The sequence below is a fragment of the Oryctolagus cuniculus genome, chromosome 13 (genome assembly GCF_964237555.1).
Source record: "Oryctolagus cuniculus chromosome 13, mOryCun1.1, whole genome shotgun sequence".
NCBI lineage: Eukaryota > Metazoa > Chordata > Mammalia > Lagomorpha > Leporidae > Oryctolagus > Oryctolagus cuniculus.
In genome coordinates this window covers 59786371-59810920 of record NC_091444.1, presented here as the reverse complement: position 1 = coordinate 59810920, position 24550 = coordinate 59786371, and the positions used below count along the sequence as shown (strand labels likewise).

The window sequence follows — 24550 nt, the reverse complement described above, 5'->3', positions numbered from 1 at the left end:
GCTCCTGGATCTATTGTTGGAGGCATTTTGGAATGAACTAGTGTATGGAAGATCCCTGCTTCCCTCCTTGTCTTTCAAATAACTGAAGATAAGGTAAAAATGTTAAACATTAAAAATAAATTAATGGCTGGTGCCATGGCTCAATAGGCTAATCCTCCGCCTAGCGGTGCCGGCACACCAGGTTCTAGTCCCGGTCGGGGCGCCGGATTCTGTCCCGGTTGCCCCTCTTCCAGGCCAGCTCTCTGCTATGGCCAGGGAGTACAGTGGAGGATGGCCCAAGTGCTTGGGCCCTGCACCCCATGGGAGACCAGGAGAAGCACCTGGCTCCTGCCTTTGGATCAGTGCGGTGTGCCAGTTGCAGTGCGCCAGCCGTGGCGGCCATTGGAGGGTGAACCAACGGCAAAAGGAAGACCTTTACTCTCTGTCTCTCTCTCTCTCACTGTCCACTCTGCCTGTCAAAAAAATTTAATCAGGGGAAGAGGATCATTTAAAAACAATAAAAATGAAACAAATGACAGTGCGGACTTCATAGGCTTGTTTTATACATGGAATGATAAGTATATAAAACACTTAGAATACTATGTTCATAACAGTTTTAATGATTATTTGATCCTTTCATCTAGTGATCTGACAGATAGCCTCTTTTCAAGTGAGTGGTATGGCAAATGTGTGGGTAAGATGGAGATCTTTCTAGCTAATAATGAGTGGGTGAATAACATACTCATAGCAGTCTAGTCTTTTGGCCACAAGACATTTCTGGACAAATATCATGAAGCATTATCCTAAAGCTGGTTATAATTTCCCATAGGAACACTATTATAATTTAATTCCACAAATATGAAATGAACACCAGTATGCCCAAACCGTTGTGCCAGGGTTTGAAAAGTTAGAATGAAGAATGAGATGAACTTACCTCTCCTAAATTTTCCCCACGAAGCATTCACAATCAAATGAGAGAAGGTCCAGAAATTTGTAACTTTTCTTCTTTTTTCTCAACTTTTATTTAATAAATATAATTTTGCAAAGTATAACTTTTCAATTATAGCGACTCTTCCCCCCATAACCTCCCTCCCACCCACAACCATCCCATCTCCCACTCCCTCTCCCATTCCATTCTTCAAGATTCATTTTCAATTATCTTTATATACAGAAGATCAATTTAGTATATACTAAGTAAAGATTTCAACAGTTTGCACCCACACAGATACACAAAGTATAAAGTACTATTTGAGTACTAGTTGTACCATTAATTCACATAGTACAACACATTAAGGACAGAGATCCTACATGGGAAGTAAGTGCACAGTGACTCCCTTTGTTGATTTAACAATTGACACTTGTTTATGACGTCAGTAATCACCTGAGGCTCTTGTCATGAGCTGCCAAGGCCATGGGAGCCTCTTGAGTTCACCAACTCTGCTCTTATTTAGACAAGGCCATGGTCAAAGTGGAAGTTCTCTCCTCCCTTCAGAGAAAGGTATTTCTTTGATGGCCTGTTCTTTCTGCTGGGATCCCACAGAGATCAGAAATTTGTAGCTTTAATGTAAGTATGATGCTGCCATGTGAGATCAGGTTAGGTACCCAGTACTGGCTCTGGAGACCATTGGCCAGGCTTAAATCTCAGCTTTACCTCATATGAGGTGCACGTTCTTAGCATTTCTGAATCTTATTTTCCTCTGCAAAATTGGGGTTAAGAGAACTTTGACTATCTGAAATGCTAGGGGGATTAGATGAGGTGGTTTGTGTGGCATCAGACATTACAGCTTGCCACATGGTAAATCCACCAAAGGTTAGATTTTCCAATTTTAGTCACTTGGAGCATAGAAAAAATACAAATACATTTTGATGGGGAAATAAGCAAAGTTCTCTACTTAGTGACTTTAAGTTGGATATGGTAGGATGTTGAAAACTGGAGAACAACAAGCCAGAGAAGCAGGGGGTGAGAAGCGGAGAGGAGAGGAGAGACTGCGCAGAAAAGGGAGAGTGCCTGGTGTCAACTGAGGAAAAGAGCAAATATGTTCCACCAGAAATAATCTCCAACTGGACCAGAGGGGAGGCAGCAGAGAAATTTGGGTCCGTGCAGGAAATACCTTCAGTGTGCTCACTAAAGCTGCTTTTTTGTTCAAGGGCTCAAATGCAGTGAAAAATAGGTTTGTGCTAGACAAAGGAAAGATGACACAACCATCAATCTATTTTATATGCTAAAATTTAGTGCCACATTTTATGGATATAAATACTCATTGGTTGTATAAGGAGATATCAAATAACATGTTCAAATAGGCTAAACAACAACAAACAGTGCAAATTCTAGGGATAATATTAATCAAGAGGGAATGAGACTTTATTCCTATGGAATTTAGCAGCACTTTGTCAGATATGATTGCACATGTGTGTAAAAGCCTGTAGCATTTGGTGGAATTAGTAACGCTTTGACTTTAGGTATATGCTTAAATATAGAAAATCTTGTGCACTATAAAGTGGAATCTCAGATCATTTACTTTAAAAGTAGCCACTACAGAGTCACAGGATAAATGTTAATATTTTGAATAACTACCTTCTTTCTTAAGTTTCTGCACCATTTGTCGTGCTCACCAGCAAATTCTGAGTATTCCATTTTTTCTACATCTTCAACATGAGTCATTATCTTTTTGATTATAGATGTTTTTGTGGGCACAAAGTGGTTTCTTGTGCTTTCCATTTGCATTTCCTTATTGATCAATGTTACTGAGCATCTTTTAATGTACTGTCATTTTACTATCTTTGGAGAAATGTTTATTCAAGTCTTACAACTATCTTGATTTGGATCATATGATTTGAAAGTATTTTTTACCATTTTAGGGGGTTATTTTTATACTTGGAGGTGGTATTATTTGAAACAAAAATTATATTTGTTGACAACCAATTTATCTCTTACCATTTTTTTCCTTATGCTTTTGGTATCATATCTAAGATAATATTGCCAATCTATAGAAGTGAAGATTCAGTTTTTCAGAGTTTTGATGGGTTTTGATCTTACATTTAGGTCTGCACATTTTGAGTTTTTATATATTCAGTTGTCCTTGTCTCATTTGTTAAAAGATTGCTGTTTTGGGGTAAGCCTTTTAATCTAGCAGTTGGATGCCTGTGTTCCACATGAGAATATCTGAATTTGATCACTGACTCCAGGTTGGGATTTTGGTCTTCTGCTAATGTGGGCCCTGGAATGCAGTGGTGAGGGCTCGAGTAATTAGATTTCTGCCACCCACGTGTGAGGGATCTGGGTTGAGTTGCGAGCTCCCGACTTTGACATGGGCAGGCCTGGTCATTGTGGGTATTTGGAAGTGATTGAGCAGATAGTCACTCTGTCACTTCACCTTTCTGTCCTCTCCACCTCCACCAAGATTGCTCTTAACCCCCACTGAATTGCCTTGGTACCTTTGTCAAAAATCTGGTCGTAGGCCGGCGCCGCGGCTCAATAGGCTAATCCTCCACCTTGTGGCTCCGGCACACCGGGTTCTAGTCCCGGTTGGGGCACTGGATTCTGTCCCGGTTGCCCCTCTTCCAGGCCAGCTCTCTGCTGTGGTCAGGGAGTGCAGTGGAGGATGGCCCAAGTGTTGGGCCCTGCACCCCATGGGAGACCAGGGTAAGTACCTGGCTCCTGTCTTCAGATCAGCGCGGTGCGCCGGCAGCAGCGTGCCAGCCGTGGCGGCCATTGGAGGGTGAACCAACGGCAAAAGGAAGACCTTTCTCTCTGTCTCTCTCTCTCACTGTCCACTCTGTCAAAAATAAAAAATAAATAAAATAAACAAAAATCTGGTCGTAAGCATGAAGAATTATTTCTAACTTCTCTATTTTAGTCCAGAGATTCACATTTGTTTTTATGCCAGCATGATAAAGAATTGATTATTATGTCATTATAATGAAGTTTGAGATCAAGAGATGTCAATCCTCACACTAAGGTCTCTTGAATTTCCGCATGAGTTTAAGGATCACCTTGTCAATTTATGTAAAAAAAATCAAGTTGAATTTTTTAAAAAGATGTATTTATTTACTTGAGACACAAAGTTACAGACAGAGAGAGGCTGAGACAGAGAGAGGTCTTCCATCTCTTGGTTATCTCCCAAAACAGGTGCAATAGCCAGAGCTGGGCCAGTTGGAAGTCAAGAGCTTCTTCCAGGTCTCCCATGCAGGTGTAAGGGCCCAAGCACGTGGGCCATCCTCTACTGCTTTCTCAGGCCATTAACATGGAGCTGGATTGGAAATGGAGCAGCCAGGACTTGAACTGGCATCCATATGGGTTGCTAGAGCCACAGGTGGATGCTCAGCCTACTATACCACAGCAGTGGCTCTGCAAGCTGAAATTTTGACAAGGATTACAATGTATCTATAGATCAATTTGGGAAGTATTGTCATCTTAACAATATTAAGTCATTATTTTAATATGGGATATTTCTGTTTAATGTACTTTTAATGATATCTTGTAGTTTTCAGTGTATGATTCTTTTATCTTTTGTTAAATTTAATTTCTAAGGTTTTAATGATTTTGATATCTGTTGTAAGATCTTACTTTTTTGATATTCCAATGCTATTATAAATAGATTAGCTTGTGTGTGTTGATCTTACCTCCTGCAATCTTGGAACTTTTTTCATTAGTTTTAATAGTTTTGTTAGTGTATTCCTTAGAATTACCTATATTCAAGATTATGACATCAACCAATCAAGATGGCTTTACTTCTTTTACTTCTTCCTTTCCAGTCTGGATGTATCTTATTTATTTTCTTACCTAACTGCCCTGGCAAGAACCAACTAGATGTAATTTTGACAAGATCCATGTACCTTGTCTCTGATAACATCTGTCTGCTTTCCAATTCAGTGTTTTGTGTTAATAGCTCTTGTCTTGACTGATAGCTTCTCGGGTATCATAGATGTATGCTAAGTCAAGCCTCAGAAAGATAGCCCAGCCAGAGAATTCCATGCAGCATCATACTTGGACAAATGAAATAATAATTTAGCCCCACCTCCCTTATTCTGATGTAGAAAAATAAAGAACAAATGGATACTGTTTATGTGTGCAAGGTACAAGGTAGACAGCTTCACATTGATGATCTTATTATCAGTATAAATCAATGAGGCACATAAGGTTAATATAATAAAACAAAGTACAGAGGAGGCAACCAGGTTGTTCCACTATGCCCTGGAGATTGTGGCTGCACTAATTAAAAATGGATGTATAAGTCATTTTCCATCATTTTCCAAAGGAAACACTGATATCATTTAAGAATAATTTTCACACTTAGAAAATATAGAATTTTCCATAAGAAACATGAAGTTGTATTGTTCATAGATCTACCCTTATGTATTGATTGATAATATCATTTTTTAGATTTATTTTATTTACTTGAAAGACAGAGTTACAGAGAGTAGAGACAGAAAGAGAAATCTTACATCTGCTGGTTCACTCCCTAGATGGCCCAAGGACTTTGGCCATTCTCTACTGCTTTCCCAGGCAATAACAGAGAGTAGGATAGGAAGAAGAGCAGCTGGGACTAGAACCGGTGCCCACATGGGATGCCAGTGCTTCAGGCCAGGGCTTTAACCCACTGCACCACAGTGCCAGCACCTGATAATATCATTGTTATGGGATAGGGATTTTCTTTTTTTTTGAATTGCTAATGATTTGCATTTTATTAATATTATTATCTTTTTTTAGTTAATACAAACTTCATGTATTTAAGTACAATTTTAGGACTACAGTGATTCTTCCCACTGTGCCGCCCTCTCATACCCATTCCCACCCCTCTTCTACCTCCCTCTCTTATTCCCAGTTTTATTTTATACTAAGATCTATTTTCAATTAACTTTATGCATAGAAGATTATGTCTATAGTAAGTAAAGAGTCATAAATTTGCAAGACAAAGTAAAAATAAAAATTAAAAAATGAAGCTGTTTTTCAACAGTTGAGACAGGGCTGTTCAAAGTCATTGCATCTTGAAGTTAATTGGCCTTTTTTTTTTTTTTTGAGAAACTTAATTTTAAAGAAGCACCCAAGAGTGATTCATCTTTTGTAAGCATTTAAACTAGTTTATGAGACATAAGAGTATCCTTCACGTTAAAGGAAAGTAAGTCTTTGTCATTAATTGAAGAAGCACCTAAGAAAACAAGCAATGTAGTTGGATACTTTGGCCTAACTAAAATTTATGAGATATAAGTATATCCCCCACTTAATACACTAAAATGGAATAAATCTTTAAAAACAAATTTATTACTAACTCTCCTAGCACAACTCTTTGAGTGCAGAAGTCCTGCATGGGAAGTTAGGGCACAGTGACTCCTGTTGTTAATTTAATATTTAACACTCTTATGGATGACTTCAATATCATCTGAGGCTCTTGACATGAGATGCCTAGGCTATGGAACCCTTTTGAATCCACAAACTCCATCAGTATTTAGATAAGTTTGTCAGCAAAATGAAAGTTCTCTCCTCCCTTCAGAGAAAAGTATGCCCTTCTTTGACCACTTTCCACTGGGGTCTCAACCATAGAGTTCCTTCATGTAGGACAGTTTTTGCCACAGTGTTTTGGCTTTCCATGCCTAAAATGCTCCAGTGGGCTTTTCAGCCAGACCAGAATGCCTTAAGAGCTGATTCTGAGGTCAGAGTTCTACTTGAAGTACTTGTCATTCTGTGAGTCTGCTGTGTGGACTGCTTCCCCTGATGGCACCCTCACTCCTTTTTAATTCTTTTATTATTACCAAACACTGAATCCTATTAATATAATCACTTTAACACTTAGTCCTATCTATATGATCATTTTAACACTTAATCCTATCCCTATGCTCACTTTAACACATAAAATGCTATTTTAACCCCCCCCCCCCAAGCTTAAGAGGATTTGGGGTCCTCTGGCAAGTTTTTATAATGTACCCTTAGAAGTAAGTCTGTATGAATGTATACAGAATTATACAGCTTTACAGTTACAAACTTCACACACTTCCTAATTACAATTTTATGAACATGGTGATTCTTCCCACTGTGCCTGCCCTCCCACCCTTCTTTCTCCTCCCTCTTACTCCCACTCTTATTTTTGCTAGGATCTATTTTCAATTAATTTTATATACATATGATTAACTGTTATCAAAAGATTTCAATAAATAGTAAGAAAAAGAAAGAAACTGTTCTTCAACATTTGAGACAAGGGCTGTTCAAAGTCTTTGCTTCTCAAAGTGTCAATTTCAATTCTACAGATGGCCTTTTAGGTGCTATACTAGTTATTACAAGTCAAGGAGAACATATGGTATTTGTCCCTTTGAGACTGGCTTGTTTCACTAAATATGATGTTTGCCAGGTTCATCAATTTGTTGTAAATGACCAGATTTCATTTTTTTTAAACTGCTGTGTACATATCCCATAATTTCTTTATCCAGTTTTTGCTTGATGGGCTTTGGGTTAATTTCATGTCTTAGCTATTGTGAATAGAGCTGCAATAAACATGGAGTTTCAAATAATTTCATATGCCGATTTCATTTCCCTTTGGTAAATTCTCAGGCGTGGAATGACTGGGTTGTATGGTAGGTCTATATTCAGATTTCTGAGGTGTCTCCATACTGTTTTCTATAGTGTGTTTACCAATTTATATTCCCACCAACAGTGGATTAGAGTACCTTTTCCCCCACATCCTCACGAAAATTTCTTTTTGTATATTTCTGTATGAAAGCCATTCTAACTGAGGTGAGGTGAACCTCCTTGTGGTTAGATTTGCATTTCCCTGAGGGCTAGTGATCCTAATCATTTTTTCAAGTGTCTGTTGGCCATTTGCATTTCCTCTTTTGAAAAATATCTAAGTCTTTTGCCCACTTCTTAACTGGGTTGTGTGTTTTGTTGCTGTTGTTTCATGGCCTCTTTATATATTCTGGTTATTAAAACTTTATCAGTTGTATAGTTTGCAAATATTTTCTCCCCTTCTGTGAATTTTCTCTTCACTTTGCTGATGGTTTATTTTGTAATACAGAAGCTTCTCAATTTGATGTAATCCCATTTGTCAATTTTGGCTTTGATTGCCCATGCCTCTGGGGTCCTTTCCAAGAACTCAGCCTATGTCAATGTCTTGCAGGTTTTCCCTAGTGTTCTATAATAATATGATTATATCTGGTCATAGATTTAGGTCTTTAATGTATTTTGAGAAAATTTTTGTGTAAAGTATAAGGTAGGATTCTCATTTCATACTTCTGCATGTGGAAATTCAGTTTTCCCAGCACCATTTGTTGAAGAGACTGTCTTTGCTCCAGGGATTGATTTCAGCTCTTTTGTTAAAGATAAATTTGTTGTAGATGCTTGGATTGATTTCTGAAATTTCTTTCCTGTCCCATTGGTCTAACCACCTATGTTTGTATCAGTACCAGGCTGTTTAGATTATAACTGCCCTGTAGTATGTCTTGAAATCTGGTATTGTGATGCCTCAAGCTTTATTCTTACTGTGTAATATTGCTTGAACTATTCGGGGTCTCCAGTGTTTCCATATGAATTTCATCATCATTTTTTTTTCTACCTCTGAGAAAAATGTCCATGGTATTTTGATTGGTATCACACTGAATCTGTAAATTGCTTTTCATAGTATGGACATTTTGACAATGTTGATTATTCCAATCTGTGAACATGGAATATTTTTTCATTTTTTATCTTCTATTGGCTTCTTTCATGTTTTATAACTCTTATCATACAGATCCTTGATGTTCTTGATTAAATTTATTCCAAATTCCTTGATTGTTTGAGGATATTGTGAATGGGATTGATCTTAGAAGTTTTTTCTTAGCTATGGGATTGTCTATGTATATAAAGGCTGTTGATTTTTGTGTGTTGATTTTATATCCTGCTACTTTACCAAACTCTTCTATGAGTTCCAATAATCTCTCAGTGGAGTCTTTTGGATTCTCTCTATATAGAATCATGTCATCTGCAAATAGGGATAGGTTGACTTCCACCTTTCCAATTTGTATCCCTTTGATTTCTTTTTCTTGACTAATGGCTCTGGCTAAAAGTTCCAGAACTACACTGAATAGTAATGTTGAGAGTGGACATCCTTGTCTGGCTCCAACTCTCAATGGGGATACTTTCTAAGTTCCCCATTCAATAGGATGCTGATCATGGGTTTGTCATAAATTGCCTTGATTGTGTTAAGGAATGTTCCTTCTATACCCAATTTGCTTAGAGTTTTCATCATGAAAGGATGTTGTATCTTATCAAATCCCTTCTCTGCATCTACTGAGATATCATATGGTTTTGTTCTTCAATTTGTTAATGTGGTGTATCACATTGATTTTGTGAATGTTAAACCATCCCTGCATTTCGGAAATAAATTCCACTTGGTCAGGGTAGATTATCTTTCTGACGTGTTGTTGGATTCAACTGCCTATCATTTTGTTGAGGATTTTTACATCTATGTTCATCAGGGATATTGGTTTGTGGTTCTTTTTCTCTGTTGCATCTTTTCCAGGTTTGGGCATTAAGGTGATGCAGGCTTCATAGAATGAGTTTGGGAGGATTCCCTCCTTTTTAATTGTTTTAAATAGATAGAAAGAATTGGAGTTAGTTCTCCTTTAAATGCCTGATAGAATTCAGCAATGAAGCTGTCCGGTCATGGGCTTTTCTTTGTTGAGAGGGCCTTTATTACTGATTCAATTCAGTTATGGGTCTGTTTAGGTTTTCAGTGTCTTCATGACTTAATTTATGAAGGTTTTATGTGTCCAGAAATCTATCCATTTCTTCTAGGTTTCCTGGTTTGTTGGCATACAGCTCTTTCATAATTTCTGATGATTATTTTTATTTCTGTGCTGTTTGTTACATTTCCTTTTTCATCTCTATTGATTTAGGTCTTTTCCTTTTTTGGTTACTTTTGCCTGTGCTGTATCAATTTTTATTTTTTCAAAAGCAGCATTTCACTGATTTTTCTGTATTTTTTGTCTCAATTTTGCTTATTCTCTAATTTTAATTATTTCTTTAGTCATATCAGTTTTGGGTTTGGTTTGTTGTTGATGTTCTAGGTCCTCAAGATGCATTGATAGCTCTGTTATTTGATACTTTTCCAGTTTCTTCATGTAGGCACCTATTGCTGTTGCTATTGCTTCTTTCTTACCAGTGCTGTTGCTGTTTCCCATAGGTTTTGATATGATGTATTGTCATCTACATTTGTTTCCAGAAATATTTTGATGTCTCTTTTGATTTTCTTTTTCTATGATTTGTTTTGACTCGTTTTTTCTTTTTTCATCATTTGTGGGGTTGATTTTTAAATTTTTTTTCTGTTGGTTTTTATCTTTGGGGTTAAGCTTCTGTGGTTTCATTGAGTCTGCCCTTACTCCTTTCCGAATACCAGGAGTTGGTTTGGTGGATGTGTCCCTGGGGCTATGGGTAATGCTGTAGGGTGGGGCTGATTTCCAGGGTGGCAGCTGTGTTGGCCATGGTGGAACTTCAAAGCCAGCTTTGTCCTACACTCTTTCATGTAGCTACTGAGGCTCCAGGCTCTTAGCATATAGAGCTCCCACAGATGCTGACACATGACGGTGCTGCTGGTGCGGGCACTCCTCTGTTTTCCATATTTGCCGGGCTACCTTCTTGCTGAGCTCTGGGGTAGTGGGAGCTGTGGGCTGTTCCCTCCATTGGTAGCTCTGAATCGGGCACACATACTAGAGTCCCTGGTCCAATGCCTGCCTGTGGCTGTTGGCAGCACTGCGCTCCTGTGTCCAGTCTCAGTGATCTGTTATCTACATGCCTACAGGCTTCTTAGTTGTACCATTGATTTTAAAATGGTGCCCGCCCCCTCTCCCAGCCAGGTTGCAGATCTTGTTTTGGAGAAATTTGTTGGAATCAGTTGTCCCCATTTACTATTACTAGGACCCCAAGTGACCACTGGTAACTGAGCTGTAGTCCATACTCTAGCCATACTCTCTGTGGCTCTATGGCTCTATCCCCACGGATTGGTGCAGACTGACCTCCCCCGCAATCTCAACGATGCTCCCGGCTTGGGCTGTCTGTGACTGTGGCTCTGTGTGTGCGCCAGCACTCCCCATGTGGTTTCGGGTTGTTTCCCCTCCACCTGTGGGGCTTCCCAGGTTGTTCCCCTTCTCTTCTCCCCCAGACTTGTACCTCCTACCCTATTCATTGCACTTTTTCTTCTCAGCCCTGTATAGCATACTGCTCCCTAATCTGCCATTTTTCCCCCCAGGGATTTTTCTTAACTATGCAGATTTCTGTATGAATTTCTATAAGAATAGGGGCTTAAAAATTGGATTGCGCAAAAAAAAATAAATAAACAAATGTAAGATCTCCCTCAGGTTCAGTGAAATTCTTCAAGTTTACTCTCCCCATTTATCTGACTTTATTTCATAAATGTATACATTTTAGCATGTCTTACATGGATCTTACACATATTTTGTCATATTTATATCTAAATATTTCAGGTTTTGATGCTTATGTAAATGGAATTTATATTTTTAATTTCAAAATTTATTTGTTCATTTTTGGTATATAAGAAAGCCATTGACCTTTGTATATTGGTGTTGTATCTCAATCTTGCTTTAATCACTCATTAGTTCCAGGAGTTTTTTGCTATTGTTGTTTCTTCTGGATTTTCTAGATTGTCCAGGGGCCTGTGAGTTACACCATCTCTTGGAATGCCAGCATCCCTTTCTGATCCAGCTCCATGCTGATATGTCTGGGAAAGCAGCAGATGTTCCAAGTTCTCGTGCCCCTGCCAGCCCTGTGGGAAAACTGGATGGAGTTCCTGGCTCTGGGCTTCATCCTGGTCCTGCCCTGACCACTGTGGCCATTTGGGGACTGAACCAGCAGATGGAAGACCACTGTCTCTCTGTCTCTGCCTCTCTCTCTCTGCCATTCTGCCTTTCAAATAAACCTTTAAAAAAGTTTTTAAAAATGATCATTTAATAAACAAGATAGTCTGTATCTTTGTTCCCAATCTGTTACTTTCTTGTCTTGTCTTTAGCTATTAGCCAGGACTACCAGAACCAGGTTGAATAGGAGTAATGAGAGGAGAATGCTTTTGCTTTATTCCCAGTTTTAGGCAAAAAGTACCAAGTTTATCACTGTTAAGTATGGTTTTATCTGTAGGGTTTCTGCAGATGCTATTTATCAAGCTGGAGAAGTTCCTCACCATTTCATATATTGGTATAGGATTTTGTCAAATGCTTTTTCTGCATCTAATGATATTACAATGTAAATTTGCTTCTTAGCCTATTGATATGATGGATTATTGATTATTGAATATATAACCAGCCTTCACACCTGGAATAGATACTGTTTGGCCATGGTGTCTAATTATTTTTGTGCATTGTAGGATTCTACTTCCTAATATTTTGTTGAAGAGTTTTGTATTTATGTTCCTGTGCATATGGGTCTATAGTTTTCCTTTCTTGTAATGCCTCTGGCTTTTGCTATTAGGAAATAGCTGACCTCATTGAATGAGTTAAGAGTAATCCTTCCACATCCATTCTTCTGTGAGAGATTGTGGAGACTTTGCATAATTTATTCCCAAAATATTCGGTAGACTTCACCAAGGAAACTATATAGGCCTATTCCTTCTGTTTTGAAAGATTGTCCATTACTGATTGAATTTGTTAGGCATGTGGAGACTGATTGATGTTATGTCTTCCTGTGTAAATTTTGATAATCTTTCAGGGAGTTGATCCATCTCACTTAAGGTATCAAACTTATAAAGTTATCTATAATATTCCTTTTTAAAATCCTGTTAGTGTCCATGATATCAGTAGTGCCAGTCCTCTTATATTGTATTTTAGAAGAGAATATATATATTCTAATGTATATACTAGATTATGAAAAAATGGAGTTGTAAGGAAGAGGATCTTTTGTTAAATAATAAAGTATTGATCCTTCAGTCAACAAATAGGCACTGAGAATATATAATAAGCCGGCACTGCATTAAGCACATCAGTGATAAATCAGTACCATTCTCCTCACTGTGCCACTTCATTCTGTTGCAGAGAGAGACAATAAAGATTTCATATACGTTGAATTAAAGTCTAGGCAAATGGAGATGTTCACCATATATCCCATGCCATGATACACTTTCCACACATCTCATCTCAAGCTTAAGAGCCTTGTGGAATATGCAGTATTAAACCTCTTGAACAGGTAGCACCATTAGAAGAAATGAGTAAACCCCTAAGTCTCATAATCACTAATTAGAAAAGGCAAAATTTTATCAAACTCTCGCTACAGAGCTCTGTCTCTGTAAGTTCTGATGTTTGCATCAGTTATTCAGATGTTAACACTGGACATTTTTAAATAAAAGAATGAAGTTTCCCTGAGATAGGCCTCTTCAAATTTTCCTTATAAATTAGAAACTTCTAAAATAGAATTTTCAAGCAGGAAATACTTTGAACTTTTCAAGAAGCTCTAATTTTGTCTAATAAGATATGAATCGATTAGATCTATTATTTAGAATGATTAGAGCACCCGGAGTACTCTAAGTAAATCCTTTGAAATTGATAAAAGGACGCGCTCTAATCTGACAGGGATCATCAATTTGTTACATCATTCCAAAGTTCTCTGTTATTTTCTGTGACATTTCCCAAATTGTCTAGTGAATTCAAGCTGTTAGAACAACTTCTTTTATGAGCCATCTCCAGAGGCTCATCAAGCTGAGAATTATATAATTGGTTTGGAATCTATGCAGCACTTGCCAAAGATGGATCCTTTGGAAAATGATGTATTGTTGATGTCTATTCTCTGGTTAAGATCAACATTTGCTGAGTGATGTTAATATTAATAAAATCCTCTAGCTCAATGTTAAACCTTTCTTCTTGAAAGAAGAAAGAAAGGTAGAGTGTTATCTGCTGTTTTACATTAATTGAAAAAATTCTATTACAATTCTAGTCTCAAAACTAAGTTTATTGGGGCCAGCGCTGTGGCGCAGTAGGCTAAGCCTCTACCTGTGCTGTGGGCAAACCTATGGGTGTCAGTTTGTGTCCCAGAAGCTCCTCTTTCAATCCAGCTGTCTGCTGGGAAAGCAGTGAAAGATGGCCCAAGCCCTTGGGCTTCTGCACCAATGTGAGAAACCCAGAAGAAGCTCCTGGCTTCAGATCAGCCCAGTTTGAGCCATTGTGGCCATTTGGGGAGTGAACCAGTGGATGGATGACCTTTCTCTCTGTCTGTTCTTCTCGCTGTCTGTAACTCCACTTCTCAAATAAATAAAATCTTTTAGGGGCCTACACTGTGGCACAGCGGGTTAATGCCCTGGCCTGAAGCACCGGCATCCCATTTGGGTGCCGGTTCATGACCCAGCTGCTCCACTTCCAATCCAGCTCTCTGTTATGGCCTTGGAAAGCAGTAGAAGATGGCCCAAGTCCTTGGGCCCCTGCACTCATGTGGGAGACCTGAAGAATCTCCTGGCTTTTGGCTTCGGATCAGCGCAGCTCTGGCTGTTGCGGCCATCTGGGGAGTGAACCATTGGATGGAAAACCTCTCTCTCTCTCTCTCTGCCTCTCCTCTCTCTGTGTAACTCTGACTTTCAAATAAATAAATAAATCTCAAAAAAATAAAATCTTTTAAAAAAGTGTATTTAAGAAACAAAATGAATCATAGCCTAAAACTGTTTAGAAAAAATAAGTTTATTGTTCACATCCATTACTGATGCATTTTGTCATTGTGTATTTGTAATTCTATGATTCACGTTTACATAGTTATCCTCAAAACATCCAATAGACTTAGTTTTGAAAATACTGTGTTTTATCTTAAGTTTCTTCCCTTTATATTTTCAAGGAATAATCTTGCCTCAGATGATCATGTTTTCCTGATATTTATCATTTATAAGATAAAGTAATATCATTATTGCTAAAGAAAACTTGGTGAAGCTGTTGAAACTAACAACTTAATGTGAGTGGCCTTTCTCCTGGTCTTGCCTGGGATCAGCTTTAAGCCACATCCATCAAACTGTCCCCACAAAGGTCCAGAGACGCCCCCCCCCCCCCCCCGCCCCATTTCCTCTCAATGAAATCCTCTCATTACCTGGTTAATGCGACTCTTAGGATCATTGTTTGCTATTCTCACCCTGTCTTGTATACTACAGTGTCTAAATGTTTACAGCTGGTGATAATGGAACAAAGGCCTTCAGCAACCAGGCGGTCAACCAAATGCTGCTACAGGGACATACTCGGCTCCCCACCCAGGAGACAGCGGCTTGAGACATTGCCCCATGCCAGTGAAGAGTATCTCGTCGCCCCATGTCAGCAGGAAGTAGCTCTAAAGACAGATCATCGTCCTTCTACCCCTCCTGGACTTTTGGGACTAATCTAATTCCATACCACTCCTGCTTTATAAAAAACAAAAGGGGGGAATGTTAGGAAAATGACATGCGATCTACATCCTGATTTACATCCTATGACTCGGTTCCACCGCCATTGCTGAAAGTCTGGTAGCCACATGGCCCAACTACCTGTGCTAAGCTCCACCCCCATCCTAATGGGATTCACTGCTCCTGCTTCCCTGCCTGCCCTCTGGCAAAGTTTTAAAAGGGCCTATTCCTGAACACGTGACTCTCTTGGCTCCTCTCATCTGCTCTCCTCTCCTCGAAAGCTCCTCTCTTCTCTCTCTCTTATACTCTCCTTCTCTCTCTTTTCCTTCTTTACCCTGTCCCTCCAGCCTGCTGAGTTTCCCCAATAAACCCTCTCCCTTAAAAAAAAAAAAAAAAAAAAAGAAACTTAAAACTTAAAATAATCCCAACAAACAGACCATAGTCTGTTTAATTGGTATTATGTTGGTTTCACAAATTAAGCTTAATATTATACTGGTGGGGTCATATTGGTTTCCAGAGATTTCTGATTTATAAAGTGTGGCATGACATGCTATACAGTGCTGCATAATCTGACTGTTACACTGTATGTATTTGTGGAAGCTAGCAGAGCAACATTTCTTGTCTCAATTTCTTACTATATTTTCTCATCATTTTTCTTTTTCTTATTTTTCTATAGGTAAAACAGGGTGCCAGGAAAGGTGTGTTTCTGAGAATTCCCCTGTATGTTAAAGTGAATTGATAGTACCTGATAGCAGATTGTGCTCTTCACTGACATCTGGACAATCGCTCCCTGACTTCATTATGGATTCCACACCTTGATTAAGAATACAGCGTGACATTAGACAGCCAGGGCAATCTCAGCTGTACTGTCTGCAATTCCCATAATTTTAGGGTAAGTTATTGAACTTTCCAAAGCTTTAGTTTCCTTACTTATAGAGTTGATAGCATTACTCATATCTGGCACCTGGAAAATATTCAATGAACAGTAGAATTTATTATTAATTGTATTATGCATTCACTACTGATTGGTAAGATTATCTATATCCCAGCTCCAGGTGATAGTAAATTTCTTTTCTTCAGGATCACACAGTAGATTCCTCTTACTATTTCTAAAGTCAATTCACTGAAATGATTCAGCACTTCTTTATTTAAAGGAGATCATGAACTAGCTAATACGTAGATCAGTTTGATATTGTTCTTGAATCCAGAAAATAAAATACTTTCAGTGTCCTACATTGTAAGCAAAGGAAGGAAAAAAAAAAAAAACACCTAGCATTGAACTTTTTGAAAACCAAGAACGTACCTACAGAACAGTTGAAATTTTCCTTCCCTGGGTCAGGAAGAGGCATGCCATGCTCAACTGCTTTTAGGCAGGAAATTTAAGCTAAGAGAATGTGATTTCTCCAAAGGAAGTGTGCTCAAAACAAATAATCTGTACTCGTAGAAAGAGTGCCCAGGGATTCATTTTGGATGTTGTTTCTTGGGAGTTGAGTGAAGTGAGTTTAGGAGACTAGGAAGTAGGGATCTGAATGACCTGATCTAATCTTATACCCTTTATGGGACTACATAAACACAAATTGAGAAAACACCATTGTTCACTAAGTGCAGACTTCATTCCAAATGAATGTTTAACAATAGATGAACTCAAAGGAAACATCTCTCTCATGTCCTTTGCCCTGATTGATGCTTTCAGTGTATTCAAAAGCATTATTACCAAAATCTTTCTTCCATAGAAACAGCTTATATTCATACAGCTGCTGGTGTAGAATGTGATACTTGATCTTCCGAACCCAAGACTAAGGCATTGCAGCACTCATACATATGTAACACAAGTTTTAAGAAAGTACTTTGGGGGCCAGCATAGTAGGTTAGACCTCCACTTGTGGATCTGGCATTCTGGATGCCAGTTTGAGTCCCCACAGCTCCTCTTCTGATCCAGCTCTCTGCTGGTGTTCTGGAAAGCATTGGAAGACTGCCCAGGTGCTTGGGCCCCTGCACCCACATGGGAGACCCAGAAGAAGCTAATGGCTTCACCTCGGCCATTGTGACCAATTGGGTAATGAATCATGGGTTAGAAGATCTGTCTCCCTGTCTCTCTCTTTGCCTGTGGCTCTGCCTCTCCAATAAATAAATAAATCTTAAAAAAGAAAGCACTTTGATTTCCTCTCTAAGCAAATTATGTAATCCATGTGAGTTTTGTGTGTGTGTGTTTTTTTTTTTTTTTTAAGATTTATTTGAAAGAGTTACAGAGAGGGAGAGAGAGAGAGAAAGGTCTTCCATCCACTGGCTTATTCCCCAAATGGCTGCAATGGCCAGGGCTAGGCCAGGCTGAAGCCAGGAGCCAGGAATCTCATCCAGGTCTCCCACATGGGTGTAAGGACCCAAGCACTTGAGCCAATCTTTGCTGCTTTTTGCAGTCCGTTAGCAGGGAGCTGGATTAGAAGTGGAGCAGCTGATACTTGAACAGCTGCTCATAAGAGATGCAGGTGTTAACAGGCAGCAGCTTTATCTGCTATACCACATGCTGGCCCCTTCATGTGAGAGTTTATCTCCTGATTTGGCATGAACAATATTGAAAATTGTGGGGTTAATACTTTAGTAGTAAAACTTTGTCTACTATCTACCATCCAGAAAAGGTAACTCTAGTGCTTCATGCCTCACAACATTGTTGGGAGAATAGAGTAACATCTTTAATAAAGTTAAAAGTCAAAAGTAAAACTCAGGTAGAGGCCACCCAGGCCGCAGTGTTGGTCGTGTGCTTGCTGTGAGTATCAGACATTGCCCTGGGAACAGCAGTGAACATGAGCAAGATGGGGCCCCTGCCCTGGAAGTGAACAGGGAACGACTGTATCACTGTCGGCCTCAGTATGCCATTTCAACTTCATGGCATCCCAGAGGAAAAGAAAGCTAAGCACTATTTCGATAAGATAGGTGACAGTGTTATAGGACTGAAAAGACCCAGGGCATGGACAATGCTAACCAACTATACCTAATGGAAGAAACGAATTCTGAATTCCAGGCTGTGAATCACTGAGAAGGTGGAGCTTTATTAGGCTTTTCAAGGATGTGCATATCTTTATTGAAAAAGGAGAGGGAGAGAGGAAGAAGGGAGGGAAAGCAGGGGGAAAGAGAGGAAGAGAGAAAGAGAATGAATTTCCAGGAGCTGATAAAGGATGGAGGAAAGACTTCAGAGGTATGAAATTCTGCATTGTACCTAGAGGATATTGAATAAAAAATTTAGATGTGATGTAAATAACCTTGAGGTGCCTCTTGGGACTGGTCAGCTGCTGAGGTCCTTAGAGAACTGAGCCTTTGGACGGATTTCAGAGAGCAGGTTTTGGATATTACTTCCCAGGGAAGTAGTGAATTTAGAAGACTAGAAAGTTTGGGTCTTGATGGCCTGATATAATCTTGTACTCCTGTAAGTGGTAGAACTGTTTAGGGTAATTAATTTGTGTGACTGATAGGTTAGAATAGTAGCAGAGGGTTATGAGTCTATGAGTATATAGCATCTGTATCCTTGACATCTTGGCACAGATCTGGTTAAGTCATGGATGGCAAGTAGACTGAAGATAAGTGGAGCATTTCTATTTTTAAATCATAACCACAAGGAAAGCCTCTAACAGAAATGAAGCCAAATGGGTTGCAAAACACCTCCTGATGATTTTCTACTTAGCCCATAAAAGTAAAGGGTGTGACGAAAGGCAGTGTATCATGAATTTTTATGTAGGTTTTAGGTAGGAAGATGTGGTCAGAGCAGAGGTGTTGTCAACCATGTGAAATTTTTGAGCCGCTGAGCAAAAGAACAACAGTGTGAGCAGGGTGACTCAGGTTGTGGTCCCTTTGACAATAAATGCAGTAGATTATAAAAAAGATGCTGCTTATTTAGGTATGTTGGATTTGGATAATGGCATATAGATGGGGATATCTAGGATAAATTCTAGAACCAGGCAGTGTAAGCATTGGGAGAGAACAGGCAACCAGTAGTCACTTTGTCCATACTTGAGCACCTGTAGTAGCAAAATACTCAAAACAGCTGAGCATATTTTTGGCTGTCTTGGAGTACTAAGTTCCTTATTCTTTGTGGCTGAACTGAAATCTACAATAAAATTCAAAGAAGAGGCCCAGACAAATTTTACATATTTTGTCATTTTCCAGTCTTCACCGAAACGTGGTGAGGGAGCTATTAACTCCCTTTTATAATGAAAAAATAAACTCAGTGAAGTTTAAGTTTACAAAGTGACTAAGGGACAGGGCTGAGATCCAGACCAAGGCCTGTATGAGCCACATCTATGACTTTGCATCACATGAACTAGTTTGAGAGACTTAAAAATATCCATGTGGACTTCTTAACAAGGTGGAGAAATGCAGTGTGCTTGGGTGTGTATGTGTATATGTAGAGAAGTAAAATAAAGCCACATTTTCACACTAAATTTCTGCTAAATTATTTTGTTTAAAAATATTACAACCAATAAATAGCTGTAAATGATATTAATATAAATGGGATGGTGATGGTTTATAGAATGTTCTTTGAATTAACCGAGTTTTAAAAACATTTGAGAGGAGCATGTGTGAAGCAACAACACCCTTCTTGAACTTTACCTCATTATTGCGTCTTGGAATATGTAGCTTTTGGTGTTTGGGTAGTCCATGGGTTAGACCTTCTTCTGAAGGCAGAAACAAATGCCTCCCTCTATCACTGGTCTGTAGGATACATTTCTAGCAGCTATTTCTGCACCTTTTGACCTGATGTCCCTGAATACAGTTAATGGGCTTCATATAGAAACCTGTGTTCCGAATGGGACACATTGGTTATTTCTCAAGAATCTGGAATTGAGACTAGGAGTCAGTTTCTTTAAAGATATAGAGTGACCACCCTGGGGACTGGGGAGAAACAAAAAATCCAGTTGATCCAAAAGGGAATGGGGGTATATGCAGAGAGCAGCAAAGAGACAGAGACATCTGTATCATTTGAGAGCTTTGCTGATTCTGCTTCCTGCGCCCTCACAGCACCCTCTTCTGTGGTGCCATGGAATCTTTGTTTACTCATCATTGACCTGCCATTCTTACACTAGCACAAATGGGTTTCAGTTAATTTTCTTCTAAATGACCTTTATAACAAACACATAATCTGCCCACCCTACAGGATGGCGATGGTTGGAGTATCTGGCAGGGGTCCCCAAGAACTCCAGATGAAACACAAGGTCTGATGGGATGTGGTGGCATTCCTCCCCAGGCCACATGGCTGAGTTTCTCGTGTACCCAGAACATAGCTGTCCTCTTGATGCATGCCATGTCTGGCTTACTGTCAAAGCCTTGGAATGGCAGCACAGCAGCAGGACTGTTCCGCAACAATGTCACATCCACTTTGACACTGCTGACTGCCAAAGATGGGGAGGTTCTGATGTAATGCCCTGGTATTTTTGTTGTGGCAACTTACCAAATTGAAGGAAGGGAAAGGACACACCAAGAGCAGGGTAACCAGGGAACAAATAACGGAGGCTTCCCTAAGGTGAATGTGGTTCTGTCTTGGAATTGGCAGCAAACAAATCCCAGGAGTTTTCCTGTTTCCTCTGCAGATCACCACATATGTTTTACTACTCTCCTGGGCACTGAAAAAGTCTATTTCTGGACATCGAACTTTTTACTTTTGCAAATTGGGAAATTATCAGCATATGAAATCGAAAGCAAAAGTATTTCTCTTTGTAGAATGATTTCAACTTTATTCTCTGCTTTCTATAAATTAATCCTGGCCCCATCCTTACCCACCTTTCCCAGGTAAAAGGTAGATGACTCACACATCATGTAGGGTATAGGTCGTGTAGCCAGATGATAAAATATATTGAGATTAGAAAGAACTAAGATGCCTCTTGGGTCATTCACTGTAAAAAATTGATGATTATCCTGTCAGAAATGCACATTTAAAACTTTATACACAATAAATTGCTTGTCTTTTAGGGTGAAGAATTACATAAAATACAAACATGTCAATATTTACAGAGATAAATTTTAATGATGGACACAACCCTAAATATCTATTTAGTCAAAATATGAGATTTCTTGACTTGTTATTAGCTTAGCCTTTGTGGAAAGTGATTAATGGTTATTTCTCTTTATTTAAAAAAATGACATTGGGTCCAATTTGAGCCACAATAATGTAAAAGCTTTATTTGGGGTTGATTTAGACATCTTTACATGCTGCCTCTTTTCTGCATGGCAGCACATTACTTCACTTTAGAAAGAGTGGTGAATTGATAATGACAAGCAGGACAAAAAGCACCCCCAGACAGCCCCTGGCTAGCATTTTTATTATGGGGTATAAACAACTGTACACGCTGGCAGTACTTAGGCATAGTAGTATATTAACTAAAGCTTATTAAAGGAACAAAATCAAGCTTTTATGGTCCATGACAAAGGATAGTGATGTGATCCATATCCATGTTTTGATCTATGTTACAAGTATTCAAAGCCTTGCTCAATATTTCAAGTTCCCAAAACCATCATACATCACTAGTTACAGATTACCCACGCTGCTGCCTTTGCTACTGCATTCCATTGGGAGGGTGTGCCCTTGCCTAGCCTGCATAGGCAGAGACAGGACTGCAGCCATGTCCCATTGCAAGGGAGTGTGTTCCCCCAAGAACATTTGGGCAGTTTCCTCTGCATCCCCCGATTTCTTTGTTTTAATCAGAGATGGTAGGTTTTGCGATACTAGTGTAGAGATGTAAGAGACAATGCATGGTCCGAATAGACATAGAAGCAATATCACCAGAAGTGGCACTGCAAAGGGTAACAATCAATGTAACCAGGATCCCAATTGCCACCATTCAGTTTGAACATGCAAATGTGACATTTCCTCTTTGATTTTGTCATTTTATTTGTGTATAAAATTAAATTATCTGAAATACCAAAACAACATAATTCAGGAAATTGTTGACATCATATATGATGTTTAAGTAACAAATAATCGATAGCAGCATGATTTTTATAAGACTCCCTCTTAAACTTGATTAAGCTTAAAATTAATATATGACAAAGTGTGGCAGTTGCATTAGCAGTTTTAGATAATATACGTGCCAATTATCCTAAGTTGTGGGCACCCACCACCGTACCATGAATAGGTAAAAATAAAGGCAGCCACAATGGCTGCCGTGGTTACACTCAGAAGATTAAGGTCATTGTTACAATCAGGGTGCATAGACGGGAGATAAGAGCATTAACATGAATTTTAGCTGTTGGAATTGGGAAGCAATGCTGAGATGACTCTTCCGAGAACAGAGTCCAGAGTAGGAAGGAGGTAAAGCTGGATAAAATTAATTATTGCATAAAGAAGCCCATCCCATAAGAAGGATAATGGATGAGTTGAATTTTACCAGAGTATTATTTCTTTATAAATGGAAGAATACAGGGAGCAAAGGAATGGGATGACTGACTGATTTGTTTGTATATTACATGAAAGAATGTTTAGTTTATTTTTCAAGAGTGAGACCATAGCTCCAATGCCTATCAAATTATGAGTAAGAACATTAGAAGATTTCTTCTTCCTTTTGCAAAAGGAGGACTCATTAGGACTGGAGTTGGCTAAATAGATCCAAAAATTATCTTTGATACCATCAGAATAATCAGAAGTTCCATGATAAAGGAAACAGTAATATTTACAGTACACGAGTGAGGGGGCCTTCAGTAGAGGCATCTAGTAATTTACAGGAATGGGTTCCCGAATCAGTTGGAACAGTCTTTTTTTCCCTCTGGACAAGTCAATAGGTCGTTCCATTTCTCCAATCGTGGGTGGCCCTAGAACTTTAAACCAGTCGGCACCTAATCCTTTACCATTAAAGAGCCAACCAGATGCCTAGGATGATGAGTGGGAACAATTCCATGCACAATGCAAGAACACAGGAGCTCCTACTGGTCTTTCAATATGTAGGGTAGCAATATACAAACAGTTAGTATAAGATAACATAGCAAAGCAGCAAAGGCCACAGAACAAGGCAACAATATAAAGACACACAGTAGTTTAAGCATAGAGTTATAAGTTTAGCCATTATGGCCATAAGTAAAGTCTCAGAAGGTTTCGACCACGTTTTAGGTGCTAGTTTTGTTGAGCAGCAGCAGCCAGAGATTTGATATCTCCCTAGGTGAATGGATGATGACCAGCAATCAGGTAGAGATATAATAATTGGTTGATCAGGTGTTGTTGGAAGGTGAAAGAATGTCAACCACTATTCTTCAATTGCCAAAGTCGCTGTGTCCAACTCATGATGACAGGCAGGTAAACCACAATGAGCCAGAATCAAAGAGGACCTGTATGGGCTAAAACGGAAGCATGCCCTCTCGCCCATGTAATTAATGGTGCAGGACCTCTCCAGTTAGAATTAGGGGGCTCCTAGTGATAAACTAATTGTTGTGGTTCTTTATGAGCTGGATGAAAATGCCTTTGTGTTGGGGTTTCACAATCTAAGGAGGTAGAATTAAATTTTGAAAAAGAAATTAGATAATTAACAGTAAATGAAAGAATTGCCATTGTCTGATTTCCCTAGGAGTGATCCCCCCCCCCTTTTGTTTTTGAAGGGCTTTAAGAGTATGATGGGTCTGTTTAGCAATGGCTTGACCTGTAGGATTATGGGGAATGTCATGATTGAGTTTAATATCCCATAAATGACAAAGATGATAAAGTAGAAGAGGTATAAGTGGGCCCATTATCAGTTTTTTTTATAAAGATTTATTTATTTATTTGAAAGGCAGGGTTAAAGAGGGAGAGGGGGAGAGAGAGAGAGGGAAGGAGGGGCAAGGGGGGAAGTTTTCCATCTGCTATTTCACTCCCCAAATGGCTGCAACAGGCGGAGATGTGCAACCAAAGCTAGGAGCCAAGTGCCTCCTCCAGGTCTCCCATGTGGGTATAGGGGCCCAAGGACTTGGGCCATCTTCTGCTTTCCCAAGCTGTAGCAGAGGGCTGGATTGGAAGTGGAGCAACTGGGACTTGAACCAGTGCCCATATGGGATGCCGGTACCATTGCTTTACATGCAATGCCACAGCCCCAGCCCCCATTATCAGTTTTTAATTGAGTAGGTTTGTCCATGACAGGCATAGCCATTTTTTTATTTTCAACTTTTACTTAATAAATATAAATTTCCAAAGTACAACTTTTCGATTATAATGACTCTTCCCCCCATAACCTCCCTCCCATCTGCAACCATCCCATCTCCCACTCCCTCTCCCATCCCATTCTTCATTGTGCTTCATTTGCAATTAT

At 39.2% G+C, this 24550-nt stretch overlaps 1 long non-coding RNA gene across 4 annotated transcripts in view; it reads left to right on the top strand.

Moving 5' to 3' along the window:
• The first annotated feature begins 1248 nt into the window (after positions 1–1248).
• Positions 1249–24550, top strand: part of LOC103350916 (uncharacterized) — a 234390-nt gene continuing 211088 nt past the window's right edge. The window contains exons 1-2 of one of the 4 annotated variants that reach the window (XR_011381534.1): positions 1249–1543; positions 15973–16188. This is a non-coding gene — a long non-coding RNA (uncharacterized lncRNA). The remainder of the gene's footprint in view (positions 1544–15972; positions 16189–24550) is intronic. The other 3 variants (XR_011381533.1, XR_011381532.1, XR_011381531.1) reach the window with 3 other exon arrangements.